We start from the raw sequence: 10,768 nt of genomic DNA on the forward strand, positions 1-10,768 counted from the left end.
AAAAAACTCGAAAAAACCCTGAAAAACCCAAAAATCCGAGATTAATAACCCGATACATTGGTTTGGTTTGATAATTGTAAAATCTGAACCAACCCAACCTATGTACACCCCTACTTTTCACCCTAAACTTAAGGTTTTGCTTTCGCGTTTGGGAAGACGCCATTTGAGAGACTATTGATCGGCTGACCAAGTCAGCTCTTCGTGCCATCAATATGATTTACTTTATGGGCAAGCTAGCCCAAATATATATTGATGAGATAGTGCATCTACACGAAATACTATTATCCATAGTATCAGACATAAATCCACGGTTCAATTCAACTTTTTGGCAGAGACTACAAAGAAGGCTTTGGGTAGCAGAGCGAGCCTAAACCTTCCATGCTCAGATCGATGGCTAGTCTAAGAGGACCATCCGGACTTTGAATTCTATGCGGAGGTAATTGCTTGATTTCGAGGTTATTGGGTCATGAAGAAACCCCTTAATAAAGAGCACTTCCCCTTTAATTGAACGACATGAATCTAAATAAATTCGGTCCGTTAATTTCGAATACCATATAATTATATATGGGGAAAAATAAAAATAACAAATAAAGAGATAAGTGATCGTACACGAGGATTGAGTTGGCAAATTTGGCGTTTTTTATTATTTGTGGTTAGTTGAGATTCCTGTGCTAAATGGTCAAATTGGACTGCAACTACACCTCGTTTTCAACCTAACACAATCTACATGTCCAGGTATTTCTTTTTTTTTTTTTTTTTTTTTTTGGTATTTTAATTTGGTCTTTCTGGTTGTCACTTTGCTCTCAAAGAGTAATTATTTGACTTTACGTGGTTTTACGTTTTTATTCGCATATTCAGATTAACTTCTTGTTCTAGCTCGATTTAGAATTCGCATATAAAATTTAATTGGTGATCAAACAATTTAAACATTTAGGCGCAAGATTAAATAAATAACTAGCTAGCTCGTAAAGCTAAAATCAAATCATTAACCAAAGATAGAAATCATAACATTCATATCAAGTTTCTCATGGCACGAAAATAACAACTGTTTTAATCAAATAAAGGATAGAAATCAAGAAATATAGAAAAATAAAGAACTCTATTCAAGCCTCCAATTCCCATAGCGTTAGCCTTCCTCCAAAGTTTAATAAGAACCCAAAAAACATAATATTATATAATTGAAGTATAGTTCTATAATGAGATACCTCTTTAATTAAAAATAAATATGAGCATCAATACTTTTACATGTAACTTTATAATACGTAAACTCCTCACGCTGACATTTGTGTATAAGTTCAAAATTAAGACTTTATTTCTTAATGAGTTTAAATTATATATACCGTCATGCTAACATATTTTTTACACTATCAGATCACCCAAAGATATATACAGGTAAGCTTCTTAAAATGTGAGCTCTGAAAATAAAATAGGTTACCGGTATATGTGACCTGATAGTGTAAAAGAATTTCTTACACTGACGGTGTATATAACTTAAATTTATTTATAGGCGACGGCCACCTGTACCACCTTCCCTATTGCAATTGAAGTAAACAGCAGCAACATGCGAATTGAGATTGTGAAACCTCGCAAAGTCTCGTGTGTTAAAATTCTGACGAGAATCAATTATATCAGGAGCATTCACAACCTCTCGATCCAATTGTTGAAACAACACGAAAATATAGCGATGAATTCCTAGTGAAGGTCGTGGACTCTCGTATCGTACAATTTCATTGCCCGTACATAAATTAAAAATAGTCGGTAGATGTATAATCTATGTATACCGGTTAGAACACGTAAATAATAATTCTTCGGCTATTTGTTTAAAGATCTTTTTTTGTATGTCATGTATGCACGATTAATCTTTTATTGTAAGAATAGCACGGGTTAGTCAATTTTCGAATTAGTAATTGAAAAATAGCCAGCATTTGCAAAGTCATTGAAAATTAGCCATATTTTGCCTCATTAAAAGTTCCAGTACGATATGCTAGATTATGAAGCTCCTACGTATAAACACCATATTATGTTGGAACTTCAACACTCGGAAAGATCCAGTATAATATACTGGATTATGGAGCTCCTGCGTATAAACTTCCAGCATATTATGTTGGAACTCCAGCATATTATGAAATTCCAGCATATGAACTCCAGCACATTATGAAATTCGGAATCTCATATGTAGTTAATTCGAACTCCTTTTCGGATTTTTAAAGGTGTTATTGTTCAGACTTTATCTTTACATACAAAAGTAGTTAAATTTTAATTTTTAAAACTGTGACAATTTTTCAATTATCAGTTGTAAATCTAGCTATTTGTGATTTTTTTTGTCTCTCTCTTTTGTCACCTCTCCCATTTCTTGGTTAGATCCAAACATGTGTAATCTATTTCTTGTTCGAAAAAGAAATGCCGGTTAAATTCACGTATGGTTAGGAATAAATAATAATAATAACAGGAGTCATAAAATTATTTTTTGTTATATTAAAGTAACCGAGTATAACAATAGAATCGCTAATAATTTCTACTCTTACTATAGAAGTAAATTTATAAAACTATTTACATTAAAGAAACTGAATATATATATAATAATCCTGCGTAGTTAAAATCCTACCTCCACCATCTCTTATTATTGGAACCTTAACCAGGGATTATTTCGTAATTACTAGGTATAATAAATTATACTTTGTCTAAGAAAATTCAGCTTCATGTTATTTATTTATTAATTGGACATAAATATTGAGTGTAAATAAATTTTTAACAAATATTCAGTCCTAAAGAACTCATGAGTCAAGATTAACTTTTTATGTAAGAAAACTTACCAAAGTTTGCTCCTGTGGTTGCTGGGATATCTGTGACCAACCTAGCAAAAATTAATAAATCAAAGTCATGATTAATATTTTTTTCTTTTTTACAGATAGTAAGACTTAATAATCTTTAAAATGAAGCACTAGATCATATATATAAAAAGTTCAAAAAAAATTTAATACAATTGTTTTGAAAGGTTTGCATGTAATAATACACACTACGCTTGATCTTAAACTAATTTTAGTGTTCAAAAGCATTACACAGGAATAAAAAAGGATAATGCATAAAATCTTCCCCGACCTATGACCATATTACCAACTACACACCTTTTCTTTTCGGGGTCCTATTACCCCCTGAACTATTTTAAAGTATAATAAACACCACCTTAAGTGCTGACATGGCATAGAGAGTGTGCACACTCTCTTAAAGGTAAGTGGAAGTTACAAAAATAATTTAAAAATTGATTAACAAGTACAAGTGTCATTTTTTGACGAGACATTACAGAATTAATTACATCAAATTAATTAGTTTCCTTCGCTTCTAAACCTTTTCTCGCACGAACAAGGGGGACATCGTTTCAACGGTGAAATGCCGGAGCAAATTCCAATACAACGCAAAATCAACCCAGAAATCAAAAGCAGATATGTTTAATAATAGAAACAGAGCTACAACTAGAGGGAGCAACGAGCATGATTCAGTAAGAACCTACGAACAGTCAAAACGGTTTCGTTCACTGGAGTTTCGTTGGAGCAAGGGTCTTCGTCGGAGTTTCGTTCTCCGGCCAGATCTGACAATATCAAACAAGTATTATATAAAACCCATTAAATGAGGTTTTTGCCTTTTGGCCGGATATGGTAATGAAGGCCTGCAAATAGAAAATAAGGAAGAAGAAGAAGAAGAAAACAGTGAAATTTTTTTGTTAAGTAAGAAATACACATTTTAGGCGCGTGTATTTCACCACCTTGCACGCATCTGGTTGTTGCTTTTTAAGGGGTAAATAATATTACTTAAAAAAAGTTCAGGGGGGTAATAGGACCCCAGAAAAGAAAAGGTGCGTAGTTGGTAATATGGTCATAGGTCGGGGAGGATTTTATGCATTATCCCAATAAAAAAACTGCCAACGTGAATAGCGAAGTACAACTGTAAAGGTTTGGAGTACAAATGTCAGTGCAGTACAAAGTCAAAACTAAGAATATTATTTTCTTTATATTCTTTTCTTTGCATAATCCACCCAAAAAAAATAACAACTATTACTATTACTATGTCTTAAACCCAAATAAGTTAGGAGATTTTTTAATTAAATTTTTGTATTTAATAATAATTTTATTTTATTTTGTGATTATTTATAACCGCAAAAATTCTATGATTTATATTAGATCACAAGTTTAAAAAAAAATCATTGTTAAACTCCGTGAGAAGTTATACACTATCACGTAAATTGGAACGGAAAAAATATTTTTCTCTTTTAACATGATTACCACCAACAAAAAAAATATAGAAAAATAAGAAATGGACCATAACCTTACCAGTGCAGATACTCCCTCATCTGGATCCACCATAACCTTCCAAAAAATGCATAGAGGATTTCAATTATCTTGAAACCAATGCCAAATTAAGAAGATAATTTAAATTTTATATATTGATCATGTAAAAAAAATTATATTAGTGTAATTTGGAGAAACCACGTAAATTCAAAGGAAGCATCAGAGAAGGTAAACCAATTTAAATTATAAAAAAAAGTCAAACTCAGGATGTAAGTGTTGGAAAAATATTTGAGAATGGAAAAAAGAAGGAATTAAATACTTTAATCATGATTAGGGCTTTATTTTAGCTAATTAATTGATTTTTAAGCATGACAAGTATTTCCAATCCATGTAGGAACTTGAAAAAATGAAGAGACTAAGAAATGAACTAAATAAATATTTGTGTGGTTATAAATCTATATTTACTTAAAAGGAAGAAAGTCAGCCCTGAGATTATGCCAAGTGGCAGCGTAAGAGAATGCCATGTATTCTTTTTTAGGACAAAACTTAGTTAATTTGTTATTAATTAGTTTTAAATTTTAAATTAAAATATTTAAATATCTATTATTTGAAGAAGGGGTAGTTATTTACTCAATTCAAATAAGTAATTAATCATGAAATAATAATCGGTTCCAATTTCGCATGAGTAAACTGTTCCAACTTCTCTTCAGTTTTCTTATTTTTAATTTTTTTTAAATTATTAAATTATTTTATTTGAAAAAATGCGCTGGCTTCCTCAAAAATAGGAGTAGCCTTCAAAACCCTTCAGTTCACCATTTTGAATATGCAGTTCTTTCTCTTATCATATACCCCCCAGTTTTCCCACTCCCACCCAACAATCCTCACGTTTCAACCCTCTACTTCACATCTCCCTTCACAAATCATCCACACTGCCCCACTATAACCACTTCCCCACTATACTAATCACATGATATTATAAAAGGACATAATAAGGGAGGCGTTAAAACAAGAAAAGGTGAGAGAACAAAGAAAAACAGAGGAGACTCCGACAATATTACGTAACAAATTTTTCTGCAAAATCACGATAGCCTCAAGTCTTTAAATTTTCGCCCAATAGTATGAAGTTTAATCCACTGTTTGCAGATTTACGATTTACATAATTGTTGGTTAAAGATGCTCTTTTATTTTCCCAATTTTTTTCTTACAGAGTGTATTTTTGGAATAACAGATTTGGAAAACTGTTTTTTCAATTTAATTACTGTTTTTTGTTGCAATATAGGATAATATCATGGACATAAATATACTAAATTTTATGTGATCTACTGGAATTTATTATGTACAACTGTATTTGTGTTGTCATCTTATTAGTATACTGACTTAAATTAGGCTGCATAGCTAAATACTCATATTGAAATTTAGCATAATGTGGTTTCTGTTTTTAACTGAGTTGTTACATGTCCAGAATTGCTGAAACTTATAAAGTTTGTACTTTTCCTTTTAATTTTCAGAATTACAGAATTTGTCTCGCAATTTCTTCTCATCTCCTTTAATATTCGAAAGAGCTTCAACAAACTTTTGTTTATTTTTATTGCCTGTCGATGCTCAACCAAGGAAGCTTTATATCCACTACTGATGTTTGTCCTTCATTTAGTTGACAATGTCTTTTAAAATAGTTGTATAAATCCATCAATATGTTCAAATAATATGCATGTCATATGTTATCACAATGAGATGTTATGGCGATTCTTATTGTTTCCTTAGTCTTATTTCAATTATGGCTGAACAAGGACACGTTCAAATTACTCCAACTACGAGTTCTCAAATTCAACGAATGGGACAACGTAGAAGGGTACGCCGTCGCAGCATTTATTCCTATAATGATTCTGACTCAAAGCCTGAAGTTATCAGGAATATCCCAAGGGCGATACAAAATAAGTTAAGAGATTGAAGGGCTGAACGAAGGGACAGAGAAAAAAAATTTAGAGAGCTTAGGCTTTCATTTTAGTTTCCCATCTTCTACTTTAGTCTTTTTATATTAATAGCTTTATTTAGTGTATTATTCCTCGCATTTAGCTTATGCTTAAAAACATAGTTACTATGAGAATTGAAGCATCGTCCTTTTTACAATATTCTTATAAGGAACAAACAAACTGTGTACACCGTATTACATTTACCTTTTACTTTTGTTGTTGTAGCTTCTATTAACCAGAATCATTATGTCTTTTTGTTAGACTTCTGGTGCTGCAGACGACTCTTCATGTCCAATGGAGATAGAAAATATTGTTGAAAAAAGGGTCATGTTTAAAGTTGAGGTTAACAGTTCCAACAATCAGAATAAAGATGTAGTCTTAAGAGTTGTTACACTTACTGACGACGAGGAAATTATAAAGAAATATATTCCTTCTCCACAAGAAGAGACGTTCAAAGTATGTTTCTATACTCAATTTTTATCAGTTTTCCTATTTGTGATTGCATTAAATTTTAATTATGATACACATTTCTTTGTAGGATCCAGATTTCAATAACAACGAAGTCATTCAGGAAGATAACGAAATCACGGTGATTTTACAACTCATTATAAATATTATTTTACATAATTCATTCTTTTAATTTAATGATTTGCAAGTTATAAAATAATAAAGCAACAACAACTTTAGATTAAGTATTGATTTTCACATATTTTTATGTTTTAAATATGTAGGATTCTACTGAAGATAATGAGTTGATCGATGTTGCACATACACCTGCCAAGATAGGTTTAACTAATCCTGTAGCAGTGGTTGAAGAAGATTCGAATGCACAGTTATCGGAAAATAAGATCAAGAGAGTATTTAAAAAGAAGAAGATAGCATAAGTTGTTTGCATATGTACGAGTTGTAGAAACTAAGAACTGTCTTATTAGTTAGTTTATTAGTTTTATTAGTTATGAACAACATGTTTGAATCATTTCATGTTTTTCTTGGTATTGAACTTTTCCTGTTTAGTTAATTTGGTATTTTCATTTGCTATGGACAAGATATTTGAATCAGTTCATGGTTATTTCAGTTGTTAAAATTTTCCTATATAGATACGTAAGACAGTCCGCAATCTTGAATTAATGTTAGTTAAATTATCTCATTTTTTTGATAGATTTTTATGTTAACCATTGATAGCTTGCATCTTCCTCCAGGGATGGATCATAAAGTTAGTTGACGAACATTTCAACTACATGTTCTTTATGAATCTCTTTTCATTTTTGGCTTGCATCATTACTATTACTGAGTAAAACAGTACAAAAGAGGGTTGCCCTTTTTTTTCTTTTTAATCAGTAGAAGCAGTACACAAATATTATAGCATTCATTAGACATACTTCTCCTAATTAACTTTTTGAAGCAAATTTGTTGTGTTTTAACTCCTCTTTGATAATGGTTTTCCTTAGCTTAGCTTTTCATCTTGCAACTTAAGGACTGATAATAGAAATGAAATCTATACAGGGATTAAGATTGTACTGCTACTATTAAGAAATGCCTAGCCGTAAGAAAGGGGCGAAGTTCAAAGGTTTGAAGCTACATGGAAATATCATTATTCTTCAAACATTAAATACTTATAGGAGCTATTTGACTTAAAATCTTCTATTGTTTTACGCCTCTTAATTTATCATTGTTCTAACTTCTAACATAAGTATTCAATAATTAATAGTGAATGATAGTTGAAACAGAGTATTCGATCAATAACATTTAAGAATTTAACTTCCTGGTAAAAGCTTATGTTTACTTTTTTCTTTTGATTTTCTTTTTTCTCCTACAAGAGGAATTGCTTATTATGATATACATTTGATCATGTAGGCTGTAACTATACATTCCTTATTTAAGATATTGTGGTTGTAGCAGTAATTGCTGACTTCTATTAAAGCAATTCATTTGCTTCATGTTTTTAGTATTTCAAATAGACGAGGGTGATGTAAATCTTATATTCTAGACTAGATTGCAAATGTAGTCTTATAGTATTTGTCCTTTAATCACGTTTTTTGCTTTCTACAAATTGCAGAGTATTTCTTCCAAACAAGTACTATTCTTTCAGCGTTAGTCGATATCCTTGATGAAGAAATGATCGGAAAGACAATTGTCAATGTTGGGTAATTAACTAGAGATTCATCTTCTCCGGTAAATTACATCTATTCTTTAATATTGAATAGCCTCCATATGCCACTAGCAGCTTTTTGGGTTACAAGATTCAGAACATACTATATCCTTCAATACAACAGACTATAATTAAGTAGTTCTTATCCAATTTAACCTCCTGATAATTGAGGTTCTTGAAAACTCTATTGATGGTAATTCAAGTAAGTTGGTCGATTTATTGATCAACTAATGTAGAAGCATACTTTAACTCCTTATGGATTAGTAGGAGTATTTTTTTGGTTTCTGTTTTTTTTTTTTTGCCAGGTAGCTTATTAAAAGTTAGTGGCAAGTCGTTGGATAAATTAGCAAAGCTAAATAAGTTAGTTGATTTTTCGCGTTACAAAAAAATTAAATTTTTTTATCATCATCATCATCATCATCATCATCATCATCATCATCATCATCATCATCATCATCATCATCATCATCATCATCATCATCATCATCATTATTATTATTATTATTATTATTACTTATAACTCATAATGAGGAATAAATATTTTACCAATCAAAAAGAAAGTCAAATATTTCATGCTCAGGCCTTCTTTTAAAGAGCCACTTGGGATCGGTCGGTGGCCCTTGGTAATAATAAATATTTGTTTTTTATTTTAATTATTTTGGTCGCAATTGCTAAAATTAATTTGCAATATGCATATGTTTTTATTATCTCTCTTTGCTCTTTTTTTCTTTGAATCAATCCGCGCATCGCGCGGGTACGTACACTAGTTCTTTCATTAAAGGTAAAGTAGGAAGTTTAAAATTAAATTATTTTTAAATAAGAAAGTATGACATTCTTTTGGGAACATACTAAAAAGAAAAGCACGACACATAAATTAGAACAAAAGGAGTACTATATTCGCTTATGGAGTAGCTAGTAAGGAAGAAGAGACAAATTTTAAGAAAAAAGTACAATCTGGTGCACAAAGCATCTCGCGCTTATGCTGAGTTCGTAGAAGGCTGACACCCCAAGGAGGTGCTACCCTGGCATAAGGATCGGTAACTAATTCCATGGCTCAAACTCGTAATTCAAATAGGTTACATGGAAACACGTTATATATTCTAAAGGGCAGTACTAAGCTCCCGCTATATGCGGGATTCGGGGAAGAGCCAGACCACAAGGTTCTATTGTACGCAATCTTACCCTGCATTTTTGCAAGAGGCTGTTTCCACAGCTCGAACCGGTGACCTCCTGGTCACATAGCATCAACTTTACCAATTACGCCAAAGCTCCCAAAAAAGAAAGAAAAGACAAATAGGAAGAAGAAAGAAAAGAACTTTACCAGACCACCAATGGATGTGGTGCAGTGGATATGGCTGCTCTTCCCTTAACCAGAGGTCTCGGGTTCGAGCCCTGGGTATGGAAAAATCATTGGCTCCCGAAAAAAAGAAGAGACAAACAGGAAGAAGAAAGAAAAGAACTTTACCAGACCACCAATGGATGTGGTGCAGTGAATGAGACTGCTCTTTCCTTAACTAGAGGTCTCGGGTTCGAGCCCTGGGTATGGAAAAATCCTTGGCTCCCGAAATAGAAAGAAGAGACAAAGGAAGAAGAAAGAAAAGAACTTTACGAGAGTGTAAAAAGTGCGAAGATCATCTCCTCCAATATCAACCCTAGGTTGGTCGACAATATGTCAAGGCCTCAAACCACAGCCATTGTAGACCTGCACCCCATTATTATAAACAACAACAACATTAAAGTCTATAGACCTTGTAAATGGATCCAATACATCTCCTATAACACCAGATACTATTAAAGGATCTAGTCTTGACATTTTGATGGTGTGGAATTTTTTACAAATTTAACTCAATTTTTGTCACGACCCAAAATCCCAACCCGGTCGTGATGGCGCCTCTCGTGAGGACAAGGCCAGCCAATCAAACAAAACACTACATCTCTTTATAATTACTTAGCAGTAATAAGTCTAAATCATGGGAAATATAATCTTAAATGCGAAATAAACGTGATAGAACAAGGAAAACCCTCCCGACACAACCTGAAATCGGGGTGTCACAAGTCATGAGCTACTACAGAGTTTACTATTATTTTACAAAGTCTGGAATTATCATAAATAACAAAGATAAGGGAGAAAACGGGGCTGCAGATGTCAACAGCTACCTCGTTACTCCTGATCACCGCCTGGCCTGGAAAGAATCAGCGCTCAGGAGTGAACTCAGCTCTGCCTGTATCTGCACACATGGTGCAGGGAGTAATATGAGTACTCTGACCTAGTGAGTAATAAAAATAAATAACGACTGAAAATATGAAATCTCATAACGGCACAATATAGCGCTATCCCAAGCAGTAAAATTAGTTATACCGTAAAA

General features: G+C 32.4%; 1 pseudogene; it reads right to left on the reverse strand.

Moving 5' to 3' along the window:
- Positions 1 to 1,501: 1,501 nt before the first annotated feature.
- Positions 1,502 to 10,224, reverse strand: LOC104231175 (protein VERNALIZATION 3-like; annotated as a pseudogene).
- Positions 10,225 to 10,768: the final 544 nt, after the last annotated feature.

The sequence above is a fragment of the Nicotiana sylvestris genome, chromosome 5, assembly GCF_000393655.2.
Source record: "Nicotiana sylvestris chromosome 5, ASM39365v2, whole genome shotgun sequence".
In the NCBI taxonomy this organism is placed as follows: Eukaryota; Viridiplantae; Streptophyta; class Magnoliopsida; order Solanales; family Solanaceae; genus Nicotiana; species Nicotiana sylvestris.